This window comes from Canis lupus, chromosome 5, assembly GCF_003254725.2.
Source record: "Canis lupus dingo isolate Sandy chromosome 5, ASM325472v2, whole genome shotgun sequence".
Lineage (NCBI taxonomy): Eukaryota > Metazoa > Chordata > Mammalia > Carnivora > Canidae > Canis > Canis lupus.
The window spans coordinates 44017894-44034004 of NC_064247.1; the positions used below are offsets into that span (position 1 = coordinate 44017894).

General features: G+C 38.9%; 1 protein-coding gene and 1 long non-coding RNA gene across 31 annotated transcripts in view; one reads left to right on the plus strand and one right to left on the minus strand.

Annotated features, from left to right (window-relative positions):
• LOC112647188 (uncharacterized) overlaps positions 1-7717 on the plus strand; it is a 142736-nt gene extending 135019 nt beyond the window's left edge. For 3 of the 5 annotated variants that reach the window (XR_004816236.2, XR_007410810.1, XR_007410811.1), the window contains one exon: positions 636-1490. This is a non-coding gene — a long non-coding RNA (uncharacterized LOC112647188). Of the gene's footprint in view, positions 1-632; positions 1491-7572 lie in introns of those variants that run through there. The other 2 variants (XR_007410809.1, XR_003128171.3) reach the window with 2 other exon arrangements.
• The window catches only part of SGIP1 (SH3GL interacting endocytic adaptor 1), a 207274-nt gene that overhangs the window by 163194 nt on the left and 27969 nt on the right, over positions 1-16111 (minus strand). The window lies entirely within an intron of this gene.

Genomic DNA, 16111 nt, shown 5'->3' on the forward strand with positions numbered 1-16111 from the left:
ATTTTCTAATCCTATAGAGCTGCCCTAATCCCATATAGGTCTCCTTCTCTGTGCTATAAAATGTCTCTGTCTGTCCCTATCATTTTGTAAAATCTTACAGAAACTTCTGATATCGGGCATCCCTGTGTCCACCATTTTATACCTATTATCTTATGCCTCCTGGGTGTCCTCAGAGACACTAACATAAAGGGACAGGCTAGTGAAGAGTGTGGATAAAGCTGAACACAACTTGCCTTGAGATATAGCATATTGGGTACAGGTGAGAAGACAGGGCAGAAATGGCTTCTCCTCACTGTAGCTTCTTGAAAGAGAATAAAAACAAATGACAAAAAAAAAAAATGACAACAATGAAACATGGTTAATCCTGATGGTAAACATGTACATGACTTAAAAAAACCCAAGATGGACAAAAGCAAAAGCACACTTAACCATATATATATATCCATGAAATCCTTAAAATAGTGCCTTGCAAATAGTAAGAACTTAATCTTAACCATTGTTATTATTATAAAATTTAGTTTGTATTACTTTTTTGCACATAATAACTTTCAACAAGATATTTTCTAGTAGGTCCTGCCATTCTTAAGCATACTTAAACATGAAGAGAAAAAATTCTGCTCTTTTTCTTTCAGCAGGTTTTCATCCAGACAACCTGGAGAACACATGGTTACAGACATGTCTTTGGATCATCAGTGTCATTTTACTTATAGATGGCCTTCAGGTTCTCCCTGCTTGCTGTCCTAGATATTTGTTTCACCATGACCAAAGTCCTTGGACCACTAAGTAAGTTTGTTGAGTAAAGGGCATGAGGTGTTTGAATCTGGGCCTGGTCAGGATTTCAGGTTTCTAGACAATTCAATTAATGCCTTTGTCTTAATACTCATTAAAAAATTGAATAAAAATAATTGCTTTACCTACTTTATAGAAAGAATGAGGAGTATAAGCACTTTATAAAATGCTTTACCAGAACATGTAAGTTATATGTTTCATAACACAGAGTTTGTGAGTTATTTTTCTTATGTCTAATCTTTCTAAGCAGCTTATAAACTCATAATGAGTAGGACTCAATCTTTTCACTCCAGTGGTTCCCATGTCAGTTGCTCATTAGTCCTGTTTGGGAAGCTTTTGAAAGACATACATTCTTAGCACCTGACCCATCCCAGATATCCTGACTCTGGGATATGGGCTCGTGCATAAGAGGTACCATCTGATTTGGGCAAGGCCAGATTGGGGAACTATTTGTACATAGTAATGGAAATTCTCCACCTCCAGCAATGCCCAGTATCAGGACACAGTAGGAACGTCTATTTGATAATGGACAAAGATTAAAATAAAATGTCTCTGCAAGAGGTAAGGTTTTGAAAATGTCACACTCATTTATAAATAGCAATATTATATGTTGATTAGAACAGGTGTTAATAGAAGAATGAGTCTAAGAGGCCAATTTTGAAGCTAAAACTGATCATCTGGTCTTGAATCCTGACTTCACTAAGAAGGAAAAATGCAAAAGAAATAAAGAATATCGAAATGTAACCTCAGAATGAGCCTGCCATCATGGTGTTCTTCCCATTCCTCTGTTTCTCTCTAGGTATACAACACACACACACACACACACACACACACAGAGGACTGGATTAGTACCACTTTCTAGATTGCCAAGGAAATTAGCTCATCAGATTCAAATGATTAATCATTTGAGCAGTTGCTATGTTTGAAGGCTCATTTTATGTAGATAAACAAGTCTCTGGAATCTTGCTCTTGGAAGACAGAAATAAGACAATTACAGCTATCACTGTAATACAAATAAATGAAGGTAACACCACTAGTTAAGATAGGCCTATAACCTGTCTCTGTGTGTGTCACTTGTGACCATCCTCTCATGTGGTCGGAATCAGAAGCCAGAGGGGTTAAGCTAATTAGTCAATTTAAGCATCAGAGTTAGAATGGATTAAAAGTAGATGGGCAGCCTGGGTGGCTCAGTGGCTTAGCACTGCCTTCGGCCCAGGGTGTGATCCTGGAGACCCGGGATCGAGTCCCATGTCAGGCTCCCTGCATGGAGCCTGCTTCTCCCTCTGCCTGTCTCTGCCTCTCCCCCGCCCTCTGTCTCATGAATGAATAAATAAAATCTTAAAAAAAAAAAAAAAAAAAAGTAGAGCATGGTTTTCAAACCAAAATGCAAGTATATCAAAAGAAATTGTTCAGGATCAGTCTATGAATGACAAATGTTCTCCAAGGGGTTCCTTCTTTTTTTAAGATTTTATTTATTTATTCATGAGAGAGAAACACACACAGAGAGGCAGAGACATAGGCAGAGAGAGAAGCAGGCTCCATGCAGGGAGCCCAATGTGGGACTTGATCCTCGGACCCCAGGATCATGACCTGAGCCAAAGGTATATGCTCAACCACTGAGGCAGTCAGGTGCCCCCAGGGGTTCCTTTGCATGAAGAGGCCCTTCGAGACTTCACCAGATTAACCAAGGAGACTAGCAGGTATGAGCGTGTGCTATAAGCATATGCAATGAGCTGAGAGGAGAAAAAAGTCCAGCAGAGAGACCTAAAAAGGCCTTCATGGAGGAATTCATATTTGGAACACACTTCAAAACATGGGGAAAACATTTCACAAGCAGAGATGGGAGGAGGGCGGTAGTGGGGGTGGTGCCAGCGGCAGCTTGAGCTTTACGTGGGAGAAAACCCACCCTGCCGAGTACAGCAGTCCGGGAGTTACTCAATACCCTCGAGTGTGACCCCCCAACTGGCAGTTCGTGGCCCTTCCAAGAACTAAAATGGAGCCTTCTCTGCTCTGACTGCAGCTGACTCCGAGCACCAGGTAAGACCCTCCTGATGCTGCTGCCTGAGCCGGCAGTAGCTCTGCCCTGGGAGGAGGTGGCAATTACTCGTTCTGTCAAGTTTGGAATCTCTGAAGAATATTCCCAGACCCGGAACTTCAGATGACACATGGCTAAGGCGAAGGCATATTGTTTCAAGAAGAGTTTGGCCTATGGCCAGTACCCATTTCTACCTACTCTGAGAAGAGGGATGGGAAGAAAGGAAAGGACAGAAAGAGAAGAAAAGAGGACCACACATAGTTTCAAAAGTTTACATAGATGGATTTTGCGAGCAAAACTGGTGGAGATAGGAGAGGCTGGCCTTAGGATGTGTATTAAAGGTTGGTGTAGTAATAAAAATATCGATTAATTACTCGAGTGCTTCCCATGTGCACTGGATTCACTCTCTCTTTAAAAACTTACCACGACCTATACTCTCATCTCCACCTCGTACACGAGGACAGAGACTTGTGAAAGTACATAACTTGCGTGGGTTCATAAAGCTTTTAAATGGCTGAACCTAAAAGGATGGAACCTCAGTTATGGAGAGAGAGAGAGATGATGAACTACAGATATCCAGGCTCCAGGCTCCTAACCCCACTTTGTAATGGGATTAACCACCCAGGTTCAGCAATGGGAAGCTACTTGGTCACAGTTATTTCAATTTGCCTCACGTAGACAGGTTTTCTCATTCTTCCTCATCGTTAATGATTCCAAAGTGATACATACTTCATTAGCACCTCCTTTTCAAGAAGAAAACCGCTAATGCTTATCCAGCATCTCTTTCCTTTTAACCACAAGTTAAAAATGTGTTTATCTTTATGACTCCAGAAGGACTCAGTCCCAGGGCCTATCTCCATCTTGTTACTACCAAGTCTCCTATTATTTATTTATTTCCCATATCATTGATGTGCAGTGTTATATTAGTTGCAAGAATACTGTCAGTTCTCATTTTTCAACCTCTTGCTGCAGTATATAAATAAACATTGGTCCACTTTGCATCTCTGCACCTTCATTTCTGGCTCCGTGGCCCATATGTTCCTAGGAAGAAAAGTCCTAGAAACAAAATAAGTTGCACACTGCTCCTAGTGTGATGCTAAAACTGTCACTGGCAGGGGAAGCCGGGATCTGTTTGGAGCATGAGTAACTGGTAATAAAGGCAAACTCTGTCTCTAGCTGTCTTTCCAAGATGCCCAGATGATGGGTGGTTTCTATTTAAGCTTTAAATATACAACACCTGGGCAGCCCGGGTGGTTCGGTGGTTTAGCACCTGCCTTTGGTCCAGGGCCTGATCCTGGAGACCCGGGATCGAGTCCCACGTCGGGTTCCCTGCATGGAGCCTGCTTCTCCCTCTGTCTCTCTCTCTCTCTCTCTCTGTGTGTGTATCTCATGAATAAATAAAATCTTTAAAAAAATAAAAATAAATATACAACACCTATTTTATTTACTTTGAAGTTGATCTGAATCTAACCATGGATAGAAAGTAAAGCCCTTGATGTGATTTTACCATGGAGTACATATACACCGGACATGAATAATTCCATTTATACAGTGTTAGAAACAAAAAGACACTGGCCCTCTCTTCTATTTTTAATTGTTGACAACTGAGGCCCAAAGGGCTGGCATGATGTGCATAATGACCCACACTGAGCCATGTGCAAGATGTCAACACACATGGGTTTGATAGGATGAACATTTACTAAATTTGTGCTATGACTATGTGGAACCAGTTTTAAGGCTTTTGACTATTATTTTTAAGTGGCTCTATTCTAAAACAACAGCAAGTAGAAAAAAATTGGGGTGTGTCTACAAATAAGTGTAAAGCCAACTCAAATATAAGAATGAGAAAGTTGGCCAAATGAAATAGGATGTTTTATTTTTTTTATTGTTTTTAAAATAGGCTTTATGTTATGTTATTTTATTTTTTTAAGTAGACTCCATGCCCAATGTGGGGCTTGAACTCATGACCCTGAGATCAAGAGCCATTATTCTCTACCAAATGAGCCAGCCAGGCACCTGAAATAGGACATTTTAAATGCATATTTTGGGCTTGAAGGGGTTTAGAATATGCCACACCAAAATATTCTCTTTGGTGTATTGATTATTTTGAGCTGAAGGCATCTGAGAAACAGTAGATGCAGAAAGGAGTCTCTGAACTCTCCCTTTCTGCCTAATGGCTAGTCACAAAATTTCACATGAGAGAGGCACTTGGGTGGCTCAGTGGTTGAGCCTCTTGCCTTTGACCTGAGCCAAAGGGTCCTGGGATCGAGTCTCACATCCCCTCTGGGGAGCCTGATTCTCCCTCTGCCTCTGTCTTTGCCTCTCTCTGTATCTCTCATGAATAAATTAGTAAAGTCTTTAAAAAAAAAAAATTCCCATGAGAAAGGTGCCCTCCCTGTACTAGGAAGAAAAGAATGTTCTTATCACCAGGGAATGAAAGTCAATGCCGAAATGGACCTGTGCAAACAAACCTACTCAGATAACCCTGATCTTCCATTAGTTTCCCCCATATGTTTCCTAATCACTGCCCCATAATTTACTGCCCCAGCTCAAGCTGCTTTGTCTTGTCACATGCCCACAATTTATTCAGCTTTTTCTGTAAAAAGACATATAAGCTTTTGGGTCTAACAGCTTCTTCAGGTCTTCATTTTCCCTCTGAAGACTCCTTGTGTACATGTAAAAAAATATTAAATAAATTTGCTTGCTGTTTTCTGATTAATATGTCTGATGTCAGTTTAGTTCTTAGGCCTGCCACAGAATCTAGGGGGTAGAAGCTCTCCTGAGAGCTTTTCCTGTATCCTTGCATAATATAACTCTATCTCTTTACACACCCTCATTTGTCTGAGAGATTCATTCTTCTACTCCATGAGACAAGAACCTGTCTCACTTCAACATCAATTTATATTAGGTGATGGGTAAAAAGTGGCAAACAAGTGGAGACAAGCACAAATAAATTGAGGAGGAAGGAGAAAGGAGAGAGGATGCATAGGACTCTATGAAGGGTGGGGAAACCACAGCAGAGACTGGATAGCCATTTGCCAAACCAGTTTCCTCTTCTTCCTGGACATATAACTATGGTACATTTCCAAGAGTCCCTTGTAATTAGGTGTGCCATTTGACACAATGGAACTTGAGTGGGTGATACTGGGCACTCACAAGCTGGCAGAGCAAAAAAATCAATGTACCTTTTTGCACTCACTTTCCCCATTGCCAGCTGAATGAAGAGGACTGGGAGGCCTACCAACGGGCAGAGACAGAAGATGGAAAGAACCTGGATCTCTGAGGGATTGCATGGCATGGGAGGTTCCTTGCCTGCTAGGAATATCTGCCATGGGCTGTTATATTATGTAAATGAGAAAACAAACAAATTCACTGGTGTGAAACCACTATAATGCTTGAGTTTGTTTATTACATCAGCCACGGTTTGTTATCCTAAATATACGGCATCCAACTCATGCCTAAACTTTAAAGAAAAATAATAACTTTATTGAGATACAATTTATAGACCCTACATTTACAATTTAAAGTTTAGTATGTTCACTGAATTGCAACCATCGCTGGCATTGAGTTCTGGAACATTTTAGAAATGTTCCACAGTAAGAAACCCACCCCTAGCCATAGACAACCACTAATCCCTTTTTTGGTCTTTATAGATTTGCCTATTCTGGATCTTTCTTATAAATGGAATAATATAATATATGGTCTTCTGTGACTAGCTCCTTTCACTTGGTACAACATTTTCAAGGTTCATTCATGCGGCCTGTACCTCATTCCTTTTTATTGCTGAATACCGCTCCATTATATGGATATGCCATATTGTATTTGTCAATGACTCATGCCCAATCTTTTATTGTCTCTGCTGTAGACTTTGTAAAATACTCTATCACCATAATAATGAGGAGATTTATATATCTACTGAATACACAAACACATTCAAAATCTTGTAGGTAGATTAACAACTATCCATAACTATCCATATTTTATCCCCCCCAAAATGGTTATTTGATTTATTTATTTTTTAAAGATTTTATTTATTTATTAATGAGAGAGAGAGAGAGAGAGGCAGACACACAGGCAGAGGGAAAAGCAGGCTCCATGCAGGGAGCCCGACGTGGGACTCGATCCTGAGTCTCCAGGATCAGGCCCTGGGCTGAAGGCGGCGCTAAACCACTGAGCCACCCAGGCTGCCCATGGTTATTTGATTTAAAATCACTCAGAAATTTTGAAACTCCTTTCAGAGTAATAATATACAAAGATGCCAAGAGTGGAAAAACAAAACAAACAAACAAGAGGAAAGCATGGTTTCATACCATTGAACTCAAGAATATTAATGCATTGTAATAAAATGTAAAAAAATAATGCATTGTAACCAAATAGTCTGACAGCAGCCTCCCTAAGGATGTATCTTGAGGAGGAACCTAAGGAACTAAACCTAATGTCAACACAAAGTAATTAAATAGAAATTAGGTATTGCTGGGTCAGGGAAAAAAGCTCATTAAAGGAATCAAGTCTCAGTGTTTTTCTAAAGATAAATCCCAACTAGTCAAAAAATCATTAAATCTTAATGACAGAATCAATTTGTTGGTGGTGTTTACAAATGAAATATTAACATATTTCTGTAGCCTGGAAATTTAGAACTGTGATTGCCTTTTCATATTAGAGAAGTTAAATTTCTGAGAAGATTTACAAGACAAGAGTAGAACACTGTAAGAAAGGAAAAGTGCTCTTCCTTTATTTGCTCTCTTTAGGTCATCAGGAGGACTTCACAAAGAAAGGACTGACTCTGCGCACATTGGACTTTTTTGATAGACACTTATCAAGCACCCCTTATTTCCTGGACACAGTGGTGGAGCCAAGAATATAAATATATAGAGACATTGGTTTGGTTATATAGTAAGACCTGTAAGAAAGTCATGGGCAAAAGGGAAGCTTGGAGAAAATGCCTAATTCTTTTTTTTTTTTTTAAAGATTTTATGTATTTATTCATGAGAGACACACACACACAGAGAGAAAGAGAAGCAGAGACACAGGCAGAGGGAGAAGCAGGCTCCACACAGGGAGCCGGACGTGGGACTCGATCCAGGACCCAAGGATCACGCCCTGGGCTGAAGGCAGGCGCTCAACTACTGAGCCACCCAGGGATCCCAAAAATGCCTAATTCTAACTGAGCTCCTTGTCTTAATGGAAAATATATTGTGTTGAGTCTTTAAGGATGAGTACATTTGCTCATGTACATGTGAAAAGGAAAGCAAGGAAATTCTGGACAGTGATAATGGGATGCACAAAGCTTTGAAAGGGCATGAAAGGGCATGGTAGGTTTAGGAAAAAGGAGGTTATGCAAGAAGGAATTATGGAGAATGGAAAAGTAGGTTGAAAACTAGTTTGGGATCTATAAAGAGACGTGTGTGGTAAGCTCATGTGTTTAGATTTTGTTCTTTAGCCAGCAGAGAATTAGCAGATTTTTTTAAGGAGAAAGAGGTACATGGTTGGACTATTTAAAAAATTTTGCTGTAAAAACAAAAGAGTAAAATATAAATTACCACATCTATATCACCCACTCAGCAATTACCAAGATTTTACACTTTTTCTCATTTTATTTAAAGGAAGGATTTTATTTTTTATTTTTTAAAAGATTTTATTTATTTATTTGAGAGAGACAGAGAGAGTGAGAGAGAGCACAAGCAGGAGGAAAGGCAGAGGGTGAGAGTGAAGCAGACTCCCCACTGAGTGGGGAGCCCAATGTGCGCTCAGTCCCAGGATCATGGGATCATGACCTGAGCCAAAGGCAGACACTTAACTGAGCCATTCAGACACTCCTAAATGAAAAATTTTAAGGCAAACCTCTCACCTGATTTCTTTTCACCCAACTGTACATATGGATATGTTTTTGTTTTAAAGATTTTATTTATTTATTTATTTATTTATTTATTTATTTATTTATTTGAGAGAGAGAGAGAGAGAGCACACAAGAATGAGGAGCAGCTGCACCAAAGGGAAAAGCAGGCTCCCTACTGAAGAGGGAGCCTAACATGGGGCTCTATCCCAGGATCCCGGGATCATGACCTGAGCCGTAGGCAGATGCTTAACCAACTGAGCCACCCAGGTGCCCCTATGAATATATTCTTATCTAAGCATGATACATTTTCACATCTAACTAAATTAATAGTATTGTGTTGACCTCAATTAACCACCTGCGGACTGAAATGTCCTCAATTATCTCATAAATAACTTTTTCACAATAGGTTTGCTCAAATGAGGATTCAACTAATTTCCCATGTTGCATTAAGTGGTAATGATTCTTAAAAATCTTAACTTTGAGTTCTTCCTATTCATTGCTCCCTCTTTTATCCCATACTATTGACTTGCTAAACAAACTTGGTATGATATCCTGGCATCTAGACATCCCACCTATAGCATTTATTGTTAGCTTCTTTGTTGATATAATTTAACTTTTCTTATATTTTTCCTGTTTCCTACAAATGATAATTTACTCTAAAAGGCCTAAAGTTTCAACTTCAATTTTTTAAGATAATAATGCTTCATAGGTTGATAATAGATAGAGAGAATGTCACGTTCAAGAAAAAATTCTAGAGTGGAACTATTGGAATATCGGAAATATAGTACAAGTTTAAATGGGAAATAAGAGTTGGAGCAGGTGAGCAAGTGGTAAGGACAAAAGAAGATAAGCTCCATGACAGCAGACAACTGCTTAATGCTTAACCATGTTTGACATACAGTAGTACTCAATAAATATTTGTTAAATGCATGTATGAATTGATGGGTGGATAGATGGGTGGAAAGGTGGTATATAAGCCTAACTAGAAGACTAATTATATGTTCACATTTTTCCTAATAGCTGGAGAAAGAATTTGAAACATCCATCAAATTTGACTTTCTTTCAGAATATTTCTGTATTGACCATTAGTACCTCAAGAAAATGCTTAATATTGTTTAAGTATACTTCAAATTACATAACCCAGGGATGTAAAAGAAGTATCTAAATAAATCTAAATGTATTCCTTGGAATATATATCTGGATTATAGGAACGTAGGGATGAACTTTTGATTTTTGTTTTAGCCTCAAGAAGTTTCAGAAATTTCCTAGGAGAGTGATAACATGAGAATTCAGGCATATTCACTGAGTAGCATTTCATATGGTAAAATCAAGAGCATTAAAACTAGTTACAAATCTTCAAAGCCACAAAAATAAGCCTTTAGCCAGGCTAAGAAAAAAGGAGAGAGAATACAAAATTACAAATATAAAAAAAGAAAGAAGAGCATTGCCACAGATCCCATCAATATTAAAGGATACTAAAGAATTATTAGGCCCACAAATTTGATAGTCTATATGAATTTGCTAATTTTTTGAAAGGCATAATCTATCAAAACTATATATCAAAAATATATAGAAAATCTGAAAAGACCTGTAACTATTAAAGAACTTGAATACATGATTAATAGTCTTTCAAAACAGCACTGGGCTTAGATGTGTTTGCTGGTGAATTCTCCTAAACGTTAAAGGAAGAAATTATACCAATTCTGTACAGTTTCTTTCAGAAGAAAGAAGTAAGGGGAATACTTCCTAACTCAGTCTACAAGGCCAGCATTACCCTACTGCCCAAACCAAACAAAGAAATTACATAAAAAAAAACTAAAGACCAATCTCTGTCATGAACACAGATGCAACAATCCTTAACAATATATTAACCAGTTGAATCCCACAATATATACAAAGAATTAAACACCACAACTAAATGGGATTTATCCCAGGCACACAAGGTTGGTTCAGCATTAAAAAATCAATTAATGTAATCACAGTAACAGGGAAAGAAGAAAAATCACATGATCATGTAAGTAGATGAAGAAAAATATTTGACAGAAGCCAACAGCCATTGATGATAAAACTCTCAGCAAACTAAAACTAGGAAAGAGGGGAAATTCCTCAACTTGATGAAGGAAACCTACACAAAAATCCTAGAGCTAACATCAGACTTACTGACGAGAAACTCAAAACTTTCGCACTAAGATCAGGAACAAGACAAGCATATCCTCTGTCATTACTGGTTTTTCATTCTGATTCTGTTTGGATAATTTGCCTCTCCCTGATCCAATCACTGTACTTATTTTATTTTTTGATTGGCTAATTCTATGCCATATGCACTCTGCCACATAGAGGAATGGCTAGATCCCAAAGGAAATTTTGGATATTGCTACTATAAAAAGAGTGAATGCATTCTAGGAAGGTAAAAACGAAACAATCTCTGGTTTGTACTTGAGCCTTCGCAGTTATCCTGTTGTCATTACCGTTGCAGTGGTGTGCTTAGGCCGAAAACTCAGTTCTCCCCTTTCTCAGCCTGGTGTTATTCCACTGGACTATATTGTTCTGCATACTAGGAAACCCATTATTCCAAAAACGAATAAAAGAACTCCTCCCCCAGAAAAGGTGTATTTTGTTGCTGTTGTTGGCTCAAATAAAAGATTTTGGAGTAAAATAAAAAAGTTCCACTTTCCAAATTATCAGTTGTTATTCCAAATGTTTCTGAGTTGAACCTAACTGAAACCATAACAACCTAGAATAATTTACTTGAATAAAATTTTCTTTTTAATAAAATGGGCTGGCAAATGGGAAGGAGATGAATATTTAAAATTCAGACTAGACTATTTTATTTTGGTACCTCTTGCTTTTTGCTCCCTCTTAGAAGCACAGCATAATAGAATTAATAAAGTTTTACTTGACAAACTAGATTTTAAATTCCACAGGAGCACTGCCTGGCATCCACACAGAGACTAGAGTGTTGAATAAATGAGTAATGATTTATGTAACTTTCTTAGAGGGATGAGAGTCTTCCAGCTTCTGGATTCCACTGTGACACTGTTTTCTAGAACTCTAAGCCCAAATTTCGAAAAGTCCTTCCTACTATAACCTCAATTTTAGAAATCTCTCCCTCTCTTCAGAACTGTCTTGTATTTCCTGCTCATACCCCCTCACTTGGAATTTATGTACTGCTTGTAATTTTCAAGTATATATTTTATTTACCTCAATTAAAATGCAAGTTTCTTAATGTTAGAAGGTTTATCCTCACTATACCCCTCCCTACAGCCTAATTCAATCCTCAAATTCTTTTTTTTTTCAATCCTCAAATTCTTTTTTTTTTTAACATTTTATTTATTCATTCATGAAAGACACACAGAGAGAAAAGCAGAGACACAGGCAGAGGGAGAAGGAGGCTCTGTGCAGGAAGTCTGATGTGGGACTTGATCCGGGACCCCAGGATCCCTCCCTGAGACGAAGGCAGATGCTCAACCACTGAGCCACCCAGGCATCCCTGAGCCCTCAAATTCTTAAGTTTGAATTTCCACTTGTTTCTGATAACCTAGACAGTTTTTGGAAAGATACACTGAAAGGAAATATACTATAATGTTTAAACATAAAATAAATAAAAACCAGCCCACAGAAAGTAAGAGTAATAGAAGAAAAGGATAATTTTTTTTCTAGTTAATGAGATACTTGGGCAAAAATTTGGTTCCAAGTTATCTAGAACAAAGAAAAAGGGAGACACCCTAATTACATGTCAATGGCTATGCAATGGCAGAAATCCACCCCCCAGCCAAAATTAAGCCCGGATAGAAATTTATCAGAGGCCATTGCAGAAGAAAGCAAATAGAGTCAGGTCATCCTGGTTTCATATCTCATTTTCCTCTCTTTCCTAATTGTGTGACTTGGGGCAAGGCATTTAACTTCTCCAGATCTCAGGTTCTTCATTTTTGAAAATGAGGACTTTGGTAACTACAAACCCCACAGAATTATTTTAAGGAGTGTTACTGTTAAACCAGTTTCTTCTCCTCCTCCTCCCCTGACTTCTCCTTCTTCTCCTTCCTGTTCTCCTCCTTCCTCCTTTTCTTCCTCTCCTTCCTCTCTTCCTCCTTCTTCTTCTTCTTCTTCTTCTTCATCAGAATTATGGTAGCAGTAGTAGTAGTAGTCAATACTATTACATGCTTACTCTACAAGGCCTTAGGTCAAGGGCTCCATGTGTTATATCTCATTTCCTCCCCTCATCCTCTCCTTGTGAAAGAGGTACCTAAAGTAGTGGGATCAAATAACTGGCCTAAGGTCCCACAACTAGCAGACTGTGTGACTCTCCACGGGCACTCAATCAAAGTTAATTCCTTTTTCTTTGCATGGTCTGGTGAATATCGCCCACTACCACATTTTTACAAAAACAATAACCAGTGGCCTGATTTCCTATGTGGGTCATTTCCTCAGGACTAAAGCGCATCTTTGGACCATATTTGGACCAAAGTAAAGAGCAAATGGCAAATGACACAGAAATCTCAAATCTCTCAAGAATTCTACTAAATAATCTTCTGTGATCATCTTTGCATGTTTGTATGCATTAGTTTAGATCTGTCAAGTCAAACCACAGCTTCCTCTGACTCTGCCTCACTTTATTTTCCCCAGTTGCTGGACACAGTGACATATTGCCCATCCAGCCTCATCCCTTCACTCTCTGACAGAAGTTAAGAGCATTTACCATGTGAGTGAGATACAGGGAGTCAAAGAACTGAGATTGAAGAAGCCTGATTTCAAGTTCAGACATGCCACACATTAGCCACAGAACCTTGGGAAGGTCATTCTGAAACCTGACTGTCACTACTGATAGAGTGAATAAACAGGACAAGCTTAGTTGTTGTCTAATTGCTTCTTTAGGGACCTGTCTGAGGGACTGAGACTCCAGGGGAAGGAGGAGATTAAGATGTTCTCAGCCTCTAACTTAAATCTGGGTGGCTCCAGTTTTAGTGATTTTTATTTACTGGATGTTGGCTTTAATTTGATTTTTTTAAAATAGAGCTCTGACCCTTTGGAGTAGATGATTTTTGTTTTGAAGTAGATGATTGTTAATGGTCCTGGTTTAACAATCTCTGAATGCACATCCATCCCAGGATGTACTGACTGCTTTACGTGGGAGGTTGGTGTTACAATTTACTACTAGCCATAGGCTAGTTAAGAGGTTATGGGAGAGACTTTCTTCCTTCTCTTGGCTATCTTCTGAAAGGAAGTCAAATATCTCAAACGATATTTCTTCTCTGAAACTAGCAAATAGATGGCCACAGGAAGGCGGTTGAAGTGAGACCAGATGAACTGGGAAATTATTTACTGTTTCCAGCAAATTAGCTGGAGGAAAAAAAGAACCCTTTCTCCCCTTTTAGCACTGTGGGGAGGAAGTAAACAAAACATTCCATCCGATGTGATTCAGAATTTCCCAGATGCTAAGCCAGTCGGCCCACTGGAGAGCTCTAAATCACTAGGACTTTCCCAAAGCATCCTCATAGCACAGAATCATCTTGTGTGAAAGAGACAGGGACAGAGTGAACTGCCCTCTGGGCTTGCAGTCAGAGGATCTGGTTGTGGTCTTTTCTATGCCTCTCCTTGTTTGGAATTGAGGAAGTCACTTTCCTCGCTGGTCTTGGTTTCAAATCTGTTAAAGGAAGATCCTGGACTAGATCATGTATTATTAAAGCCCCTTCTTGTTACTACATACTGTATTCCTCCAAATAACCTAGGAGTCAGCCAAATGAACAGCCCTGAGTCCTCTAACCTGTGTAACACCTCTCAGGATTGAAGAGAAATGCTTCAAACACCAACCCTGTAGGCCGTGATACACCCACTGACCCTCCCCACGTAACTCCAAGGTTTACTGGGAGGGATACATCCTTAGGCATATCTTGTTCAGATGGTCTATTTACACGGAATTCTTAATGCTGTGTTTTTCATTTCTTGGCTGATTTTTATATTTCTGTGTACTTTATGCTGATGTTTCAGGACAATGCCCTCCCCTCCTCTTTTTTCAATTGCCACTAAATATCACATATTAAAGAAGACTGGGTAATACACTTTAATAACAATGAATAGGAGGTACAAAGAAAGGGTTATATTACAGAAAAGTAGGTCACTTAAAACTGAATTTTAAGTGTTTCTATTCTTAAAAGTCACATGTCATGATTGTCACAGAGAACCTTCCACCTGCCAAATCTCTTTATCTCCATCAGCCCTTCACTCCTGGCTCGCTCCTGTCCTTTCCAGGTTCCCCCCCCTCCCCGCCCCCAGGGAGATTCGTAGATACTTTATATTTGTCTAAGTTCATTTTGTAGAGCAATTCAGCTCTCTCTCTTTCTAATGATGCTCCTTTGCCATGCCCTGGGGCTAAGTGTTCCACATCTTAAAAAGATCAACATATTCTTTTCTAATTGATCTCTGTGCTTCATTTTCCTCATCTGGAAAATGAGAAAATCTTATCTCTGTGGGTTATTGTCAGGCTTCAATGAGATGATGACTACTTGGTACCCAAAATAGTGCCTGGTACATGGTAGGTCCTCAATTAATGTTAGCTATTATTAGACATTGGTATTTCCAATACGACATAATCTTGTTTTGAAGTTTAGAGGCAAGTGTGTAATACAGGGCTTGTCTCATGGAAGCCATATAAAAACATGTAAATGTGTTAATACTTACAGAAAGCTTACTCTATGCCAAACACTCTTCTATTTATATGCACATTTAATATTCATGACAACCAAGAGAGAGAACTGCTTTTCTTATCCTCATTTCCCAAAAGAGGAATCTGAAGCATAAAGAGGTTAAGTAACTTGCCTCAGGTCACACAGCTACTTTAGTGATGTAACTAAGGCTTAAACTCAAGCAGTTGGGTTTCGGAAGCTATGTTTTTACCCACCATGTTGCTCTGCCTTTTTTTCTTATTAATAGCATTCATTAATAAATGAGGACAAAAGGTTCACTCAATGCATTTTCTAACTATAGCAATTTATATCAAGAAACAAATTCTCCTGGGACACCCGGGTGGCTCAGTGGTTGAACCTTCAGCTCAGGGAATGATCCAGTCCCGGGATCGAGTCATGCATCAGGCTCCCCTGAAGGGAGCCTGCTTCTCCCTCTGTCTGTGTCTCTGCCTCTGTCTCTGTGTCTCTTATGAATAAATAAATAAAATCTTTAAAAAAAAAAAAACGAAACAAATTCTCCTAACATACTTTTAAAGAAATTCTTATTTAAATTCTAGTTAGTTAACATACAGTATAATATTGGTTTCAGGAGGAGAATTCAGTGATTCATCACTTACATACAACATCCCGTGCTAACCATCACAAGTGCCCTTCTTAATGCCCATCACCCATCTAATCCATCCCCCACCTATGCCCCTCCTCTCTATCAACCCTCAGTTTGTTCTCTATCACTAAGTCTCTTATGGCTTGTTTCCCCTCTATCCTTTTTTC